This window comes from Amblyraja radiata, chromosome 3 (genome assembly GCF_010909765.2).
Source record: "Amblyraja radiata isolate CabotCenter1 chromosome 3, sAmbRad1.1.pri, whole genome shotgun sequence".
In the NCBI taxonomy this organism is placed as follows: domain Eukaryota; kingdom Metazoa; phylum Chordata; class Chondrichthyes; order Rajiformes; family Rajidae; genus Amblyraja; species Amblyraja radiata.
In genome coordinates, this window is record NC_045958.1 from 113,446,674 (window position 1) to 113,467,295 (window position 20,622).

General features: G+C 42.0%; 1 long non-coding RNA gene across 1 annotated transcript; it reads left to right on the forward strand.

Moving 5' to 3' along the window:
* The first annotated feature begins 640 nt into the window (after window positions 1–640).
* LOC116971442 lies at window positions 641–20,348 on the forward strand. Its single transcript, XR_004411498.1, has 3 exons — window positions 641–652; window positions 10,042–10,048; window positions 20,243–20,348. It is a non-coding gene; the product is annotated as an uncharacterized LOC116971442 (long non-coding RNA).
* Window positions 20,349–20,622: the final 274 nt, after the last annotated feature.

A 20,622-nucleotide genomic window follows, 5' to 3' on the forward strand; every position in this document is an offset into this window, starting at 1 on the left:
GGAGGAGTGAGAGGTTTGTTTTCTTTGGACTGCTGGAGGTGGTGGAGAGACCTGACAGGTATATAAAATGATGAGAGGCATAGATAGAGTGGACAGACAGAATCTTTTTCCCAGGATAGAAAAAAATCAAACACTAGAGGGTATTTAACGTGAGAAGGGCAAAGCTTAAAGAGATGTGTGGAGTAGGTTTTCTTTTACATTTCAGTTTAGTTTATTGTCACGTATCGAGGTACAGTAAAAAGCTTTTGTTGTGTGCTAACCAGTCAGCAGAAAGACAATACATGATTACAATCAATCCATTTACACTGTATAGATACATGATAAGGGAATAACGTTTAGTGCAAGGTTAAACCAGCAAAGTTCGGTCGAGGATAGTCTGAGGGACATCAAAGAGGTAGATAGTTGTTCAGAACTGCTCTCTGGTTGTGGTAGGATGGTTCAGTTGCCTGATGACAGCTGGGAAGAAACTGTCCCTGAATCTGGAGGTGTGCGTTTTCACACTTCTATACCTTTTGCGTGATGGGAGAGGGGAGAAGAGGGAGTGGCCGGGGTGAGACTCGTTCTTGATTATGCTGCTGGCCTTGCCGAGGCAGCGTGAGGTATAAATAGAATCAATAGAAGGGAGGTTGGTTTGTGTGATGGCCTGGGCTGCGTCCACAATTCACTGCAATTTCTTGCATAGTGAGTGCTTGGATCTTGCTGCCAGGGGTACGGGTTGAAGCAGATATTTCCGTAGCATTGAAAATACTTTTGGATAGGCATAAGGATGTGCAGGGAATAGAGGGATCGGGGTCATGTGCAGGTTGATAAGAGATGGTCTTGGCATCATGTTCAGCACAGCTATTGTGGGCCAATGGGCCTGATCTTGTGCTGTACTGTCCTATGTTCTACATTTACTAAAATAAGCTTTGCTGATGGCCACACCTCTGAGAGAGTTTTATATTGTTTATAGCTAAACTTCTGTTGTTTCACTTTGTTCCATAATCCCACAATCACACAAAATTAATACAAGATGTGCTGGAAAGTGAGCTTTGAAAAGCTTCCACGGTTAATTTAAAGTGTGCTATAACTAGCTCTTTACAAGCTGGATACTATTAATAGTCTGTGCTTCACTGCAAGTTTAAACAGTTTGCTGTCAGAAGGAATTTGGACGAAAGTAAGTGACTAGTACAACATTGCTACCTGCATTCAGAGCATGTGATAGAGTTCAAAACAAGGTGAAAATGTTCAAAACTAATTCAGAACCATTTTTATCATAGATGCCTAATTTAGTTTGAAATTCTCGCATTTTCTTTTTATCTGAGTGGTAACACTAGTTTTTTTCAAATCAATTCAGATCCAATCGACATTTTCACGTTAGGTTGGGATCTGCATTATAATGATTGTAGTTGCTGCAAATGTCCTCGTCTATCCCACGTACTGAGCAATGTAATTCTGAAAAAAACATTAGCAAATGAGTTTGTTTGTTGCTACTTGATGTATTTTTGTCTCAGTGAAGGGGAGTGTAAAACTGCACGCCATGGGTTTAAGGTTGAGGAGAGAAATTTACGGGGAATCTGAAGGACACGTTTTTTCACATCGAGGATGCCAGAGGAGGTGATATTGGAAGATACAATTACAATGTACAATATAACCATATAACAATTACAGCACGGAAACAGGCCATCTCGGCCATTCTAGTCCGTGCCGAACACTTACTCTCACCTAGTCCCATCTACCTGCACTCAGACCATAACCCTCCATTCCTTTCCCGTCCATATACCTATCCAATTTATTTTTAAATGATAAAAATGAACCTGCCTCCACCACTTCCACTGGAAGCTCATTCCACTCTCTGAGTAAAGAAGTTCCCCCTCATGTTACCCCTAAACTTTTGTCCCTTAATTCTCAAATCATGTCCTCTTGTTTGAATCTTCCCTAGTCTCAATGGAAAAAGCTTATCCACGTCAACTCTGTCTATCCCTCTCATCATTTTAAATACCTCTATCAAGTCCCCCCTTAACCTTCTGCGCTCCAAAGAATAAAGACCTATCTTGCTTAATGCTTAAATGAACGCACAATCAGCCATGATTTGAATGGCGGAGTAGACTTGATGGGCTGAATGGCCTAATTCTGCTCCTATCGCTTATGAAATGATAGGAAAGAAGTAGAGGGATATGGGAGGCAGGTGAATGGGATTAACGTGCATAGGCATCTCTGGCAGGATGGATGTTATGGGGAAAAGAGTCTGTGTTATAGATCTAATCAAACCACTATCTGGTTAGGAATTGTCTTTACAGAATGATTTCTCTGCAGTATTTTATGATACTATTGCAAATTTGAATAATATGCACAGTGGAGCAGCTGGTGGAGCTGCTGTCTCACAGCGGCAGATATCTGGCGTCGATCCTGACCTCGGGTGCTGTGAGTGTGGAGTTTGCATGTTCTCCTTAAGAGGGTTTCCTCCGGGTGCTCGGGTTTCTTTCCACATCGCAAAGACGTGCAGGTTCGTAGGTTAGTTGGTCTCTGTAATTTGCTCCTTTGTGTGTCAGAAATGGATGAGAATGTGAGATAAGATAGCACTAGTGTGAATGGGTGATCAATGGGCAGCGTGGATTCGGTGGGCCGAAGGGCCAGTTTCCATGCTGTATCTCCAAATGAAAAAATAAACGAAAAAAATACTGATTTGGTGTCAAAACCAATATTTAAAAAAACATGAAAGGACTTCTAATACCGTCAGTGTCTGGAACTATGTATAATTATTTCACACTAGAAGTATTCATCTAGTTACCAAACACTTATTAAATATTTTATGGAGAAAATGGAATAGAAATAAGTAAATAAGCAACATTAATATCAGTTTCTTTTACAGTTTGGCAGACTTGAAATGGTCACAGGAATGAATAATTACCATTATTTATTTACTAGCAAAAGCTTACATTCAGAAAGAAATGCTGGTAGATTAATGCACACATATAAACGGGTTTATTGAACTCCAAGAGTTTATAGATTTTTTTTTTGACATGTCTGACATTGGCTGTTAATCTGCAGCTAAAAACCACTCCTGCCTCTTAGCCCAAATACCCCACGCGTTGAAACATATGTATTTCTGCACGATCTCAAGCATATTCCTTCAAAGTTATTTATACATTACAGATATTCATGAAGTTTTTCACGATTTTGGCAGAGCGGCGGCGACCTGGTCAAGGATTAAACACACCGAAGTAAAACGCTTGTCCTGCCGCCTACTAACAATATTCGCTAATATTCACAAATCATTCTGCACCACGAACGATGCAGTCACTGATTGCAAAAAATACCTTAACAAATGTCCTCTTCCAGCCGCGGGATAAGAACAGTTTTATTCAATTGTTGGATACCTTGAAACTTTCATGATCCCACTATTCACTACTTTAAACAATTTCCAACTAATCCCTTCCACTGCTCGGCGCTTCTCTCACCTCACTGCGCGGCCCGATATCCTCATTCATTCTACTCTCAACGCAACGAAGTTCCCACCGGCTCCAAAGTATATTTCCACTCCGGACTTGCCTTACTATTCGTCCACGTGTGGGTAAAGGCGAAGAAGCATTTTCCGTCGGCATGTAATTACACAGCCTGAGCACAGAGATCCATTACCTTCAGCGAGTCGGCTACAGTTTTAACCCCTGGAATTTAGATTCCTCCAGAATGATCAACAGTGAGCACAGGGCACTCCAGCCTATTCCCTCCCACTTCAAACAGAACTTTAGGTCCTAGTGTCCGCCTAGTTGCGTCTGACTCTTGAAATCCACAAGAACTGCTTCACAAAGTCCTTAAAAGGCCAGTAGATTTTTTAACCAAATATAAATTAGAAATGTTTTCTTTTCCTTATACTTCAATAACTATTTCAAGAGGGTAGAGAGGAATTGCCGGCACTGGCAAAAGTGCAATTTATATTGGATTCATTTATTGTGGGTTAACTAAAATCATGAGAGGAATAGATCGGGTAGATGCACAAAGTCTCTTGGCCAGAGTAGGGGAATCGAGGACCAGAGGACATGGGTTTAAAGTGAATGGGAAAAGATTTAATAGGAATCTGAGGAGTAATTTTTTCACACAAAGGGTGGTGGGTGTATGGAACAAGCTGCCAGAGGAGGTGGTTGAGGCTGGGACTATGGCAACGTTAAAGAAACATTTAGATAGTACATTGATTGGCCTGGGTTAGAGAAATTTGAGCCAAATGCAGATGAGTGTAGATGGGACATGTTGGCCGGTGCGGTCAAGTTGGGCCGAAGGGCCTGTTTCTAAGTTGTAAGACTCCATGACTCGATAAAATGTTAAATAAAACGCCATGCAGTGGAAGGCATTACAATCAGTGGAGGCCTTTTGTGGGAAAGGAAGGCATGTCATAGAGTCATAGACCTGTACAACATGGAAACAGGCCCTTCAGCCCACTTTGTTCATGCCAGCCAAGTAAGGCATACTGGGCTAGTCACATTGGCCTGCACTTGGCCCATATTCCTCTCCATCCTTCCAATCCATAGAAATGTTTCAATGTCGTGATTGGAATGGAGGTGGACAAATCCCTCATTGGGCCATCTTACATTGTAAGTTCATTCAAAAAGAACGATCAAACAGAAAAGTTTCTTTTAAAGGGATAGGGTGGGAAAAGTTGGGATTTCTACAAAATCTTGGTGACCCCGACCAGAGAGAAATTTCAGTTATCAGATTAAACAAAAGAAAGAAGCACTGGAAATGCTGAGAAACTTATTCCACATACTCACCGCTCTCCCTGTGCAAAAGTACTTGATTTATCCTACCCTAAGAAAAAAGACTATGCATCCATAAGGTCATAAGTGATAGGAGCAGAATTAGGCCATTCGGCCCATTGTCTATTTCACCATTCAATCATGGCTGATCTATCGTAGACTCAAAATGCTGGAATAACTCAGCGGGACAGGCAGCATCTCTGGCGAGGGATGGATGACATTTCGGGTCGAGAATCTTCTTCAGATCTATCTCTCCTGACCCCATTCTCCTGCCTTCTCCTCATAACCCTTGACACCTTTCATAATCAAGAATCTATCTTTCTCTGCCTCAAAAATATCCATTGACTTGGCTTCCACAGCCTTCTGTGGCAAAGAATTCCACAGATTCACCACCCTCTGGCAAAATAATTTCATCCTCATCTTCCTAAAAGAACGTTCTTTAATTCTGAGGCAATGAACTTTAGTCCTAGACTTTCCCACTAGTGGAAACATCCTCTCCACATCCACTCTATCCAAGCTTTTCACTATTCGGTCAGTTAACCAAATAGGAATAGATAGATGCATTCCTATCTGTTCCACTCATTAATTTATACACCTCTATACATTCACCCCTCAGCTTCCTGCAGGAATAAAGCTTACCCACCCCCTTCCTATAGCACAGCCCACCGAGTACTGGCAACATCTTCATAATTCTTCTCTGCACTCTTTCCAGCTTAATGGCATCCTTCCAACAAACTGAACGCAATACTCCAACTGCTCACCCACATCTTGTGCAACTGTGGCATAATGTCCCAGTTTCTACACAGAGTGCTGGAGAAACTCAACGGATCAGGTAGAATCTCTGAAGACCATGAATAGGTGACGTTTCTGGTTGGGACCCTCCTTCAGACGGATTGTGATGGGGAAGGAGGGGGAGGAGGGAGGGGGGGGCATAATTGGCCACATAAATAATGGCACCTAAATGAGTTACTCAGTCATTTATACATAGCACTACACTGGAAATTGAGCTGATCAGTATTAGTGTGTAGGAAGGAACTGCAGATGCTGGTTTACACCAAAGATCGACACAAAATGCAGGAACGGGGTACTGATTGGGGATGATCAGCCATGATCACATTGAATGGCGGTGCTGGCTCGAGGGGCCGAATGGCCTTATCCTGCACCTATTGTCTATTGTCCCTGAATCTGTAATATAAAATTGACAAATCAAATACAAAATGCATATTTGATTCCACTTAAGTTGATATGGTTGGGGGCTTTAATGTGGTCTGTATTTTTGTGTTAACAATGGTGCTCAAGGCATCAGCATTATTATAGTGTAATGCCCCTGTCCCACTTAGGAAACCTGAATGGAAACCTCTGGAGACTTTGCGCCCCACCCAAGATTTCCGTGCGGTTCCCGGAGGTTGCAGGTGGTTGCCGGAGGTTGCAGGTAGTGGAAGCAGGTAGGGAGACTGACAAAAACCTCGAGAGGTTTCCTAAGTGTGACAGGGGCATAAGTTGGACAGCAACTGGGCCAGAGTACATGAAAATCCAGAAGATCCTGCTTCTGCACAGAATACAGTGAAACAGTACCTTGAGGAAGGGTCTCAATCTGAAGCATCACCAATTCCTTTTCACCAGTGATGCTGCCTGACTTGCTGAGTTGCTCCAGTATATTATGTCTATCCTTGCCAATAGAATTGGCCTTGAATACAGATGTGAAACTGTGATAGTTACTCACTAAACATGGCAGAATAATTTAGGATTGTGCACTTACTCCGAGATGACTTTTTAATGCATGTTGATTGATAATTACTGTCAAACCTTTTTGGCTCTGGAAGTATAATATTCCAGAGATTATTTTCAGAAATGAATTACTGTTGGCGATTGTTTCAAAGAATTCCCTGCTGGATTAGAATATGACTGGGATAGTAGGATTTATAGCCACCACGGCAGTGGAAGCCAAGTGATTGGGTATGTTTAAAGCAAAGATTGATATGTTCTTGATTAGGAAAGGCATCAAAGATTAGGGGTGAAGGCAGGAAAATGGGATTGAGAGAGAAAAATATTTCAGTTATGATCAAATGGCAGAGCAGACTCGATGAGCCGAATGGTCGAATTCTGCTCCTCTGTCTTATGAATTTACAAACTTATCAACTTATGACTTCCTTTTAAATCTGCAAACATTTGGTGGGCTTCCATTAGCATGGTGAGCCACGCATGCTGTTTTTTTTCTGCTGACCAGCACGTCCAGGAAATTATGGAATCCCTATTTTAGTCTATTTTTACTTATGTGTTCTTTTCATCTTTTGATACCTTAACAAAAAAAAAAGCAATAGCACACAGAAAATATATATATTTTTTAAATTTTATTTTATTTAATTTTATTAGAAGTAAGTACTATAGTATGGTACCGTAGATACCTAGTATATATTGGCATGTTACATTTCATGTGCAGCTTCTTATTTATTTTATTTTTTAACAGTAAAAAGGAGACAGAAAGAGAATAGAAAAGAAATAGAGAGGTGTGTGATACCGAAAAGTGAGAAAAGGAGAAGAGAAAGAAAATAGAGAGAAAAGAAGAAGAGGTAGTAAGCAGAAGAATGAAGGAGAGATAGCTATTTATTATTCTTGACCACCATTCACCCAATCCTGAAACAGATCATTTCTACGTTTGTGTTGCACCATATGCTCAATGCACATTTACAAATAAAGTAACCCAAGTGATGGTGTCGTCTCTCTGTAAGTTATTGATATCGCCAGAACAAAGTTATTGCTGGTAAATAGGGTAGAACTCCATTACTTTCTGAGGTATTTATGTTATTATGGGATAAAATAGAATGAAATGTCAAGAGGCATCCGAAGATTGCTTTCAGTGAAGGAAATGGGGAATACTCAGCCTGCCTGCATGTGATCAAACTATTTCTGCCCTGTAATTCTCCATAACGGAAAAGCAAATTGCCTGAAATGTCACACTTTATTACGGACTACACACAAATCCTTAGGACTATGCCTTATTGGAGAAGAGGTGTAAGTAATATGAACATGACAGATTTCCCCATTACAGGGTTGAGGAGTAGCTGAAAATCCAAATTGATGGACCATGGCTTGATGCTTTTGAAACGGCAGTCATGTGAAAAAAATGTCTTGCCCTGATAAATAAATGGTAAATATTGAGGTACTTGAGGTGTACACCTTTGGGACGAAATGATTTTGGATGAGAAGCACATGATATCGTTCTGAAAGAAAAGATTCCATTATCCCGTTGCTTCCACTGAATGTTGATCATTGTCCTCTTTTTGAATGCTATTTTCAATTTCCTTTGACTTGTCATAGTCATTGAGCTGTACCACATGGAAACAGGCCCTTCGGCCCATCCTATCCATGCCAACCAAGTTAGTATATTGGGCGAGTCTCATTTCCTTGCATTTGCCCAATATCCTTCTAAACCCTTCCTTTTCATCTGCCATCACTCAGCGGGAGAAATAGGTGTGAAGTACTGGAAAGAGAGGGGTGAAAAAAGGAGGGGCAGGGGTTATCTAAAATTGGAGAATTCCATGGTCATAACATGTGTTTACAAATTACCCAGGTGGAATATATTCCTCCAGTTTGCGTGTGGGCTCTGTCTGGCAATGGAGGATGACCAGGACGGAAATGTTAGTAAAGGAATGGGATGGGGAGGCAAAATGGTCAGCAACTTGGAGCTCCAGCAGGTCTATGCAGACCAAGTGCTCATGTTCGGTGAAACTGTTGCCTAATTTATGCCGATGTTAAGGAGGCCACATCAGGATCAATGAATATAGCGTAGATGGGATTAGAGAAGATGAACCTCTACATTACCTGGAGGGTTTGCTGGGATCCCTGGATGGATGTGAAGGGCAGTGTTCTGCACTTTCTAGCTTCTGCATCTCCTGCCACAAAGTGAGAGAAGGCTAGATGAATGATGGGGGGGTGGGAAAAGTCTTTGATCATGTTGGCTGATTTTCCATGGTAGTGTGAAGGGTAGATGGAATCAATGGTGGGAAATCTAGTCTGTGTGATCGACTGGGCTACATCTACAACTCTATGCAATTTCTTGTGGTCTTGGGCAGAGCTATTCTCAAACCAACCCAACAGTGTGCTTTCCATAGTTCATTATATGTTGCAATATCTATGCAATAGATTTTAAGAAGATGGAAAGGAGTCCTTACAAGAAATGGTGGGGAGGAGGTTTAGTCTGCGTGCATACAGAAAATGCTTCTGTTAGGTTTATTGGTAGATCTGTTTTTATTACAAGATTCATGATAACATTCCACCATGCCAAGGTAAGAGATAAAATACAACAGAATCTGCAGAAGGTCATCAAATGAAAACATGTGTTCAACAGAAAATAAAGCTTTGTTTATCCTTAAAGAAACGTTGTCAAAAAAGCATTGTTTTAAGCTCAGCGAATATCTGACTAATTTGAAAGAAGTGTTCATTTTAAATTATTATGCATCAAAAGTCCTTTACCAATTTTGAACGATTCAATGTGAAATTAGCATTCAGTTTAGTTTATTGCCACATGTACCAACGTACAGTGAAAAGCTTTTTGTTGCGTGCTAACCAGTCAGCAGAAAGACAATACATGATTATAATCAATCATTCACAGAGTATAGACACATAATAAGGGAATAACGTTTAGTGCAAGGTAAAGCCAGCAAAGTCCGGCCAAGAATAGTCCTAGGGGCATCAAAGAGGTTGATAGTAGTTCAGAACAGCTCTCTGGTTGTGCTAGGATGATTCAGTTCCCTGATAACAGCTGGGAAGAAATTGTCCCCGAATCTGGTGGTGTGCATTTTTACACTTCTATACCTTTTGCCTGACGGGAGAGGGGAGAAGATGGAGTGGCCAGGGTTTAAAATTTTAATTTAGGAATATCTTATTTCTCTCAACTTTTTTTCTTAACCGGTTTATTTATAGATCATGCAGGGGTTTGGCTGTATGCCGTGTGTTCTGGTAAATTGCCATTTTTCATTGATAAGACTATGCAGTAGGTGTTGGCATGTTATCTGACTACAGGGACCTTTACTGTGAACATGTGATCCAACATTTGTACACACTCATTTCTATTCAAGGTCAATGGATAGCTCGCTAACTGAATATTTGACTATTGTTTCACCATCCCCAGTGCTGGGATTCTGTGATCAAATGTGGCTCATACAATATGTTACCATCCTGATTACGATTAACTAACCAAGCATGAAATATAGGTTAAAACCTTCCTGGATTATGTGATTAGACGATACCTACTGGATAATGAAAGGCCTAGATAGAATGGATATGGAAAGGATGTTTCCAGCAATGGCAGAGTCTAGGTCAGAGGGCACAGCCTCAGAATAAAAGGACGTACTTTTAGATTGGAGTTGTGGATGAATTTCTTTAGCCAGAGAGTGGTGAATCTGTGGAATTTATTGCCACAGACAGCTGTGGAAACCAAGACATTGGGTATTTTTAAAGTAGCGATCCATCGGTTCTTGATTAGTAAAAGGGTCAAATGTTACAGGTAGAAGGCAGGAGAATGGGGGTCGAGAGGGAAAAATAGATCAGCCATGATTAAATGATGGAGCAGACCTGAGGAGATGAATGATACCTTTGCCAAATGTTTTGAAAGCCATGGGAGTAATTTTTCTATTTTTAGTGTTGGGAAGTGAGACCTTAAAGAATTACATGAGAGAAAATGGATTCAGGCCAATTGTTCCACGATTTACTTGGATGAAAGAAAAATCAGATAAGCTTTGTTTTGGTATTTGTCGTTCCCCACTTTATTTCCCGTGTGTGTTTTATCGAGCTGTGAAAAAAAAAAACAGTTTCCACAAATTAAAAAAAAATTTGTTCAAGAATATTTCGACAGAATATGGAAAGGCAATTAGTCTTCTGGTAAAGTAGAGAGTACAGAACCACTTGGCAAGGTGTGCAGAATCTTAATCACATGTGCATTTTTGTTTGGTATATTTAGCATCACAACTGTATTCAACTGGGAGAATTTATGATGCCTCATAAATTCAACCCCGATAACTGCATTTGCCACCAATCTAAAGGCCAATTGGGAGTTATATATTCTGAAATTCATAATACTTCCATCTTTGATTAATTCTGCATCTGTACTTCTCTGTACAATAGCCAGATAAAGGCTGTTTGGGGAGAGTATCAGAATTAGGAAAGGCAGTGCCTGAAGTTTTTTTGCCAGCGTTCCATGCGGATGCACACTTAAATTAAATTTATAATTTAAGTCACAACAACCCTTGCGTGCTCGTTATGAACATGAAAGCGTTGATTAAGTTCACAGAGTTGGTTCCGATTACAAACTGGTGGACAACTAGTAGCAATGTTACAAAATTTTGAGATTTAAAAAATCAAGTCTGCAATTTATCCCATCAGATAAAGCATAAAAATAAGTTTAATTTGACACCTAATTCACTTTCATATCTTCAGTATTAAAAAAGTTAGGGCCATTTCCATACTCGGAAATTAGCATCTTGTTCCCTACTGCTTTTCCATTGACTTAACGCAAAAACTGTGATCAAGGACAGTCAAATGCCCATAACTTTCTTAAAAATTAAGAGAACTGAAATAAATTTTCAGTTATTATAGATTGAAGCATTCTGAAACAAATATTAAACAATCTTACTTGCATGACTTGAATTAAAGCATATAATTAGTTAGTCACCCAATTGTAGCTAATTACAAAATTCAATTACTAGATCTAAACATCTATCCATTTCTTAAGAAAATATTTACATTTTTATATAGCCTAAATGTCCAAATAACATTCACACAAGAATTCACAATATAACATGATTTTTAAATCTCAATTTATAGGCCAAATGGAAGGAATTTAGTGTTTAATTGCTGTAAATTAATGGCCATTTAAATCATCTTGCGAGTGGGATTTTGTGGAACGCGATGGTTTGGAACGTTGCAGTTGCAGTGACTTTGAAGCCCATGTCGGCAGGAAAAGTACTGCCGGTTCGGTTGGGCTCCAAGTCACCTTCTCGCAACTTAAAATTTTGATTAAAGGCATCTTAAGAAACAATTTTTTATGTAAAAATAAACAGCATACCTTGCCTTGTCCCCTACGTGAGATCCGTCCCATTGTCGGCGTTCACGGCTTTAGAAGATGATTTTTAATTTACTCTCACAATTAAATTATCCAACTTAGTTTAAAAATAAGTGCAGAGAACGGCAGTCGGAGCGATTTTTCTTGAGCAACTAAACAGGCTGATCAACATCGATTTAAACAGCCTTGAGAAAACGGCATGTTAAACTCGCCCCCCTCTCAAAGGCGCCAAAGTCGCGCACACGGGTAGTGACAGAACTGCAGTGCCGCTGAAGGTAAGTTTTGCAACATACCTACAACTAGCAGTCAGATTGTGGAGAGGATGGGCTCTTTCAGCAATATTACATTCCAATTACCTTCAGAAAATAATGGTGAAAATCAGATAAAAGGAGTACACATTCATAGAGTTATACAGAGCAACTTGCCCATGCCGACCAACATGCCCCACCAAACCACTAGTCCCACCTGCCTGCATTTGGCCCATATCCCTCTAAATCTATCCTATCCATGTACCTGTTTAAATGTTTTTTAAACCTTGTTTAAAACCTGCCTCGACTACCTCCTCCAGCAGCTCATTCCATATACCTACCACCCTTCACGTAAAATAAGATGCCTCTCAGGTTCTAGTTAAATCTTTCCCCTCTCATCTTAAACCTGTGCCCTCTGGATCTCGATTCCCCAATTCGTCAAATCTACCAGGAATCACATGAAATTGTAAATCACAGAAACAGATCATTTGGCCCAACAAGCTTGTCCCAGTGTTTATGCTCCACACAAGTTAGCTTAAATTATTATTGCCTATTAACACATATCTATTTTGCCATCGGTATCCATGAAGCTTTCTCTCTTGATGCTTGTGTTGTTGCCTAACTGCACTTTGTGGCAGTGAATTCCACATTCCCCTGAGGCAAGGTAAGTTATGAGAAGGGCAATGGACGTTGCCTTTAAGGACTTTAACAAGGCCTTTGACAAGATTCTGGATGGTTTGCTAGTGTGGAAGCTTAGATTGTATGGAATTCACATTCGAACCAGCCAATACAACTCAACATTGGCTTAGACTAGAGGAAGGAGTCAAAGGGTAATTTGAAGGATTGTTTTTCTGATTGGTGACCTGTGACGAGTGGAGTGCTGCTGTGTCCACTGTTGTTTGTTATATACACTAACGATCTTGAAGGCAATGTAGTTAAGATTGTAAGTAAATCCACAGATGACACCAAAATAAGTGGTATAGTAGACGGTGAGGAAGGTAATCTAAGTTTATGACCAGTGGCGGACTGGCCAGGGTGTCAGCTTGCCCGATGGCAAGTGGGCCCCTTATTCTTTATTCTTTTATTTCCTTATTCTTGCTCCTGAAATACTGGATTTTACTTTCGGAGTCACGTGAGTGACTACGCGAAGAGCCCGCCAGCCCGCATGCGCGTCATTATCGTCTAACGCATGGCGCACGACTGGCTGGCAGGCTAGTCACTCCTCCAGCGGTAAGTTTCAAACCCTGCAGGTAAGTTTTCGAACTTATTTCCAGGTTCTGTTTTTTGCTTGCAGGAATCTCTTTTACAGAGTTTCCTGCTGGATACGAAACCGGTTATGGACCGCGGAGAATCCCGGTCACGGACCGCGGGGAACCGGGTTATGGACCGCAGGGGGAAACCGGCTACGGACCGCGGGGAACCGGCTACGGACACCGCGGAAGTGCGGGTAGCCGGCGGGCGTCGGGTATGCTACCTGAGTCGCTGACAGTGCGGTGAGCGACTTCCGAGTGCCTCTTGAAACCGCTGTGGTTCCCCAGAAAGGGGGTAAGCCCAAGAGTAAGACGGATAGGCCTGTCGACTCGGATATGGGTACGTCCTCGGACGTTTAACCCAGATGGAGCATGGATAGTGCCCTCGGGCGTTTATCCCACAAATGTGATGCTCCATCCTGATATGGTCCGTGGAACGGGGCCATATCAGCGCAGGTCTCCTTGGGGGCCTGCGGCAGCACCTGTTTCAGGGCTGCTTACAAATCTCCCTCTCTGTGGAGGGGAGTGCGAGGGGTCAGTGTGTAACTGACTCCAAACTCGGAAGTATGTCCGTGGAACATACTGGAGTACATGCGTGAGGTTCAAGAAATGTCTGTCATGAGTTGGCTTCCAGCCATTGGCAGAAAACCCGGAGGGGGCCAGAGTTCCCTTCACGTTACAAGCTTTGCAAGCATCCGCTACCTCACGTCACATCATTACAGGAACAGGTGACGGCTGTAAGATACCATGCACCTGTAAATTGTTCCTGAAAGTACCGGCATTGAACAGCGCTATCTGGGGTGACATTGGAGGGGGCATGAAAATCCAGGAGATGAAACTCTAACAAGTTTTAAAAATTACTGGCCTGGTGTTGATGTGCAATGCACACTTCGAGATGAACTGCTTTCAGAAGAACGCCATCAGACCTGCCTTAAATTCCAAATTTACAGGCTCATGTAAGGCCAGCAATGTCCAGCCGCCGAATCTTCTCTTCGGGGAAGACCTAACCATCCTAAGACCTGGATGAGTAAGCAAAAGCTGTCGGACTAATCAAGGTACCAACGACGAGCAAAGCTTCATCGTTTCAGTGAGAACACACCCCACGCCTCCACCAGCAGTAAGCAGTTCACTGAAGCTGGTGGCAGCTTCAAAGCTGGGCAAAGGTCTTTCAGGCCAAGGCCCAAGCCGGTCCTCAGTAAAAATATGGAATCCACGCACCCCAGCAGTCCTACTCTCCAAATTAAGGACGGAAATAGAACCTGCACCAGGGGCCTTTGGGCTTACCATAAGACCACCGGTAACCATGGATGTAGGTGGGTCTGGTTCTTTCCGAAACATGGGGTATGTGGACCATTTACAAGTTGGTAATATTTACACTTGTTTTTTGTACAAATGACAATGATAACATTGTTCACATCCGTTTATAAACTAAAATGATAACATGAGATTAGTTTATACGGCACAGTATACAAGGGTTCCAAGCAGACTTTCGGGACAGGCTTGGAAATGTGGCCAGAGTTGACTTTCGAGGCAGGCTCAGAATTATGGCCGGAGTTGCCTTTCGAGGCAGGCTCAGTATTATGGCCAGGGTTGCCTTTCGAGACAGGATCAGAAATATGGCCAGAGTTGCCTTTCGAGGCAGGCTCGGAATTATGGCAAGGGTGGCCTGATCATCGTGAAAGATGGAGGAGGTCGGCTCATCCTTGATTTACCTCGCATGTGCAGTATAGACATTTCAGCATAGGAAATTTCGTTACTGTCTAAACTGATTTCCTTAGGATCTTTATGGCATGCATCAATCACAAAGATACATACTATTCAGTTCCCATTCACGGGGATCACCGGAGATATTTGAAATTTAGCTGGATGGGGCAATAGTAACAGTTAAAGCATTGCAAAATGGGCTAACCTCAGCTCCCAGGTTATTTACTAAATTACTAAAACCGGTGCTTGGGCTGCTCAGAGCTCAAAAACACTTGTTATGGCCTATCTGGATGATATTCTAAACGCTGTATTTTGCTAAAATTAACTGTTTCAGCCGCAAACTATGTTTTAGAAATTGGGGTTTCTCATCCATCAGGTTAAATTTAAGTTGATACCAACTAGAGTTATTGATTATTGGGATTTACCTTTAACTCTATTAATTTGTCTGTGACTCCGCCCTGGGGCAAGAGATTAGAATTAGTAGCAGCCTTCTATACATCAAGTGGCCAATGTAATTGGCAATATAGTGGCTGTGTTTTTCAGCTGAGCAATTTGGGCCTTGGCATTATCAGAACTTACAACGTGCAAAGGACCAAGCTTTTAAGTACCATTTAGGTAATTGTTAACAGACCTATGCTCGTACCAGCTGAAGCTATCAAAGTCACAATGGTGGACGAACAGTATTCAGCATTGTTTCAGTAACTTTTGGTCAGTAAATCTTCAGTTATATTACAAACTGATGCTAGTCCTCAAAGATGAAAAATTACTAATACCATCTCTAGTTACGGAGGCGGATGCGATTTGCATGAGTTACCAATTCTTCAGTTATATGGTATCAACTACCTATAGACACTAGGTACATTCTATGGGTTAAAGGTTATTGTGCAAATATGCATAATCTGCATGCTCAACTCCAAGCTGATACACTATCGTGGTGGCATATGTTAATCACATGGGTGCAATCAAGTCAGTATCCTGTGATAGTTTACATAACCTCATTTGACGCTAATGTATCATCACGTAAAATCAATGATAACACAGAATGGATGTTGGATCACAAAGTATTTAATGACATTGTGGCTCAATGGAACACCGAAGATCGAGATGTTTACAACCAGACTCAATCACCAGTTGCAAAAAATTACGTGGCATGGCAGTGGCGATAGATGCATTCTCGCTACACTGGGGAGGAATGTTCTTTTTTGTCTTTCCTCCATTTTGCCTCATCAGTCGGGTTTTGCAAAAAAGTTCAGCAAGTTCCCGCTTCAGGCATTATTCGTAATGCCTGACTGGCCTATGCAGCCATGGTTCCCGCTGATGTTGGGAATGATAATAGAACCTTATATGGTTATTCCTAAACACAAAAATTGTTGGTTCAGCCCGTGACTCGGGAAACCATCCTCTGCATGATAAAATCAATTAATTGACTTGCAGACTCTGAGAAGACCGTTCCTGCCACTCGGGTTGTCAGACCGAACCATGGACGTGCTCACTGCAGATTGCAGAGATAGCACCAAAAAAGCAGTACATTTCCTCATCAGGAGATGGGAAGTATTTTGTTTAAATGCTAATATTACATATAATACGGCACGGATGACTGATGTCTTTTTCGAATGAGTCTTTGACAAAAATTAAGTTATAGTGCCATTAACTGTGCCAAACGTGCCTTCTCATCATATTTGCTGCGGGGAGCGGGACTCGCTCTGTCGGTTCTCACCCTCTGATATCCAGATTTATGAAGGGTATCTTCAACTCAAAACCTCCCAGGCCCAGATACGCAGAGATATGGGATGTTAACATTGTGCTAACGCCGCTTCGCCGGTAGGCTCCAGCTACATCCCTGTCCTTGGTCAAACTCACTTACAAAGTGGTTATGCTCATGGTGCTGGTTTCAACGCAACGGGTCCAGTCATTGCATAAGCTGCGACTGGACAGGATGGTTACATCTGCAGGCAAAATAACATTTTATGTTTATGACTTACTCAAGCAGAGTAGACCAGGGGCATCAGGTCTCAAACTAGATTTGTTGGCATATCCCATGGACCTTCGGTTGTGTGTGGTCACACATCTACAACAGTATGTTAGGTCACTAAAAGCCTTACAGGCTCTGAACTAGCAATGTTTGTTAGTTACATAAAAACTCATAAGAAGGTATCACTACAGACCATCTCCAAGTGGTTAAAACGGGTTCTGGCTTGTGCAGGAGTGAACACTGACATTTTCAAATCTCACTCCACCAGGGCTGCAACTACATCAGCAGCAGGGTTATGGAAGTTCCGCTGGACTACATCCTAGCGGCTGCAGGATGGTCAAACAAACGATCTTTCCAAACATTTTATAACAAACCCATTGCCAGACCGGGGGTATTTGCCAACTCTATTTGCCAACTCTATTTTAGGTTCTGTTTTATAGTTTCCTCCCGGATGAGAGGGGTTACTATTATTATTATTTGTTCATTAAAAAGCATCAGCATGTCTATATCTATGTCATGTCTGAATGCATTATTAATGTTCACTCATCCTTGGTCAACTGATGCAGTGTGTGACGCATGGACTCGTGTTCACGGCATGAAATCACAGAGCTTTGAAATCTTCACGTAGTCACTCACGTGACTCCGAAGTAAAATAGTAAGATTAAACGAGAAGTTACCAGTTCGAAGTTTGATCTTTATTTTATGAGGAGTTACGATGAGGGATTACGTGCCCCCCGCTCCCAACCCTCTCTTATAAAGGTCAGCTGGTAGTTCTAGTTTCTCGAATCTTCCTATATTCAGTTCAACAACTGTTATCTGTGATTTCACACCGCTGCTTTGAAGATTGACGCGCATGTGGGCTGGCGGGCTCTTCACGTAATCCCTCATTGTAACTCCTCATAAAATAAAGATCAAACTTCAAACTGGTAAGTTCTCGTTTAATCTTATTATTTCCTATGTGTCTCCAATAATCCCATTCCAATTAAGAGATATTCAAGTACCGGTAATCTGCTATTTGTCTGATTTGCATTTGTTTACTGCATTGGGTAATATAGTAAGCCAGCCATTCATCAAAGTGGTATTTGAAGGTACCAGTCTATTAAATTGACCAGAGCCAAACTCTGATATTTTTCCTGCCCATCTTCTCCTTCTATAACGCACCACTTAATGAGGACTTAGGAGGCTAATTATTCTTAGTTAGGGAAATGTAAGCTCCAGTTCAGAACAAGCATAACAGTACTTCTCTCTTTGCTATGGAAAGTGGTCAGGATTATTAAGTTAGATGGAAGCAGCAGGAGATATTAAGTTTCTTTACCATTTGTAAAAGTGTTTTTTACAATGTGATAGTTATTGCTGTGTGGCAACTCAAATTTCACTGTACCTTAACTGGTACATGTGACAATAAACCGACCTTGACCTTGTATTTGTATTGTGTGATTTGTGAGTTTTAATATTCTAGCCATTGTATATTTTTCCTTATACCCCATCCTTCATGGGTTTGAAGAATTTTAAATAATTCTATTGGATTGTTCTCCAAGAGATATCATTATCAAGTTTCCTCCTTTTAATCTACTTGCAACTTCTCAGAAAACCAAGCAGCCTTTACTTGCATTGCAGCAAGATCTGGATAATCTTGTCATTAGCCGAAAAATGACAGGTAATAATCGTACAACACAAGTTCCAGGCAATGGTCACCTTCAACAAAAGAGAGTTCCAACCACGTCCTTGGGATGTGCAGCAGAATCAAATTGCTAGATTTCTACACAGTGATATTCTGGCGGAGTTATCATTGTCTTATTTTAAGCCAGAAATGGTGACATTGCTAGATATCGATTCATCCATCCATTAACACATCAAGTGGGTCACTGTGGTCTCATAAACCAAGTTCAATAAATTTTCAATTTCCCAATGGAAGGAAAGTACAACTTGAAAAGATCTAACTGGATCAGCTACATAAACACTGTGGCCATAAGAGCACAATATCTATTTCATGGAAGGTCAATGTCAACAAGCCTATAGAAAAAGAGGCTTCTTCTTCTGCAGGGGAATTTGTCATTTTACCACCCAAACCCTTTCCATTATCTTCGAGACACTATCAGAAGTACGATGTGATATTGTCCAAAGAGTGTAACTTTAATAACACTCAAAAAAACGATAACTAAAGAAATAGAAGTCGGAATAAGCCATATGCTCTTGAACCTGCTGTGCCAATCAATAAGATAGCAGCTGATTAGATCTTGGCCTCAATTCCCATTTCCTACCAAATCCCATAATATTTGATTCCGCTACAGTTGAAAACGACTCAGCTTCCACAACTCTCTGGGGTCGAGAACTCCAAAGATTCACGAGTGTCTGAGAGAAGAAATTCATCATCATTGCTTTGTTAAATGGCAACCTTTTTATTCTGAAACTATGTTGCCGGCTTTAGATTTGCCTACCATGGGAAACACTCTGTTAGTATCTAATATCAACACCATGCGCGATAAAGCAGCACACTTGGACAGCAGTACATTAATCCGTAGGTTGGTTGCTGATGTACATGTTCTCCCTCTTCTGAAAGAAGAGAGAAAATTCATGACTATTTGAGCTAAACCTGTAAATTTTATCCTAGCATACCTCGGTTGTTGTGTGCCCACTTACAGATGACTAGGGACCTGTGTGGGGACAGGCTTTTCAAGCCGCGTAAAATCTGCCATTAGAATTCGTTCTTTCCTGTTTCCAGGCCGCTGTGAACCTTAAAGGACAGACACCTCAGCTCTATAATACTAAAACTCTTTGCTTGTTTGTGTGTGTGTGTGTGGTGTGTGTGTGTGTGTGGTGTGTGTGTTATGTGTGTGTGTTTGTGGTGTGCGTGGGTTTGTGTGCGTGGGTTTGTGTGTGTGGGTTTGTGTGTGTGTGTGTGGTGTGCGTGGGTTTGTGTGCGTGGGTTTGTGTGCGTGGCTTTGTGTGTGTGTGTATGTGTGCGTGTATGTGTGTGTGTGTGTGTTGTTAATTTTCCTATTTTCTTCCAAACGCTAGGCCACGGCCTTCCCATTTTCACACAATCTACTCGCATTTTTCCCATCGAGGCGATAAACATCTTCCCGTCGCATTCCCACGTATATTTCCAAACTTTTAAATTATTTAAAGTTTTAAAAACAGCCCGAAAAAATTTCACCTATTTCGGAAAAAAAACCCGAGTGACGTTACCATGCACTCGCAAGGCAGGACGGGACACTCCGGGAGGGAGGGGCACTCCAGCGCTCGCGTAGCGGCGGCTGCTGACGCCCGACGGGGAGGGTAATGCTGGAGCTGGAGTGAGGGCCGAGCCCGGGGCTTGGGATGGGGCTGTGACCAGGGCCGAAAAAGAAGTCGCCGCTGGTACCAAGGACAAGCCCGTGTCCGTGGTCAGGGACGAGCCTGGAGATGAAGTTGTAGCCTGCACTATAGCCCAGGCAGTGGCCGAGTTGAAGGCTGGAGATGAAGTTGGGGCCGGCACTGGAGCTCAGGCTGCGGCCGAGCTAACGCCTGGAGTCTACAGCCAGGGCCGGGCCGAGTACGAGAACCAGGCCGAGTTCCAGGCCCTGGCGCTGTTCTACGACCTGGGTAGTTCCTGGGGCAGGGAATGGGAGTGAGGGGAGGAGGATGAGGGAAATGAGGAGGAGGGAGATGGGTGGGG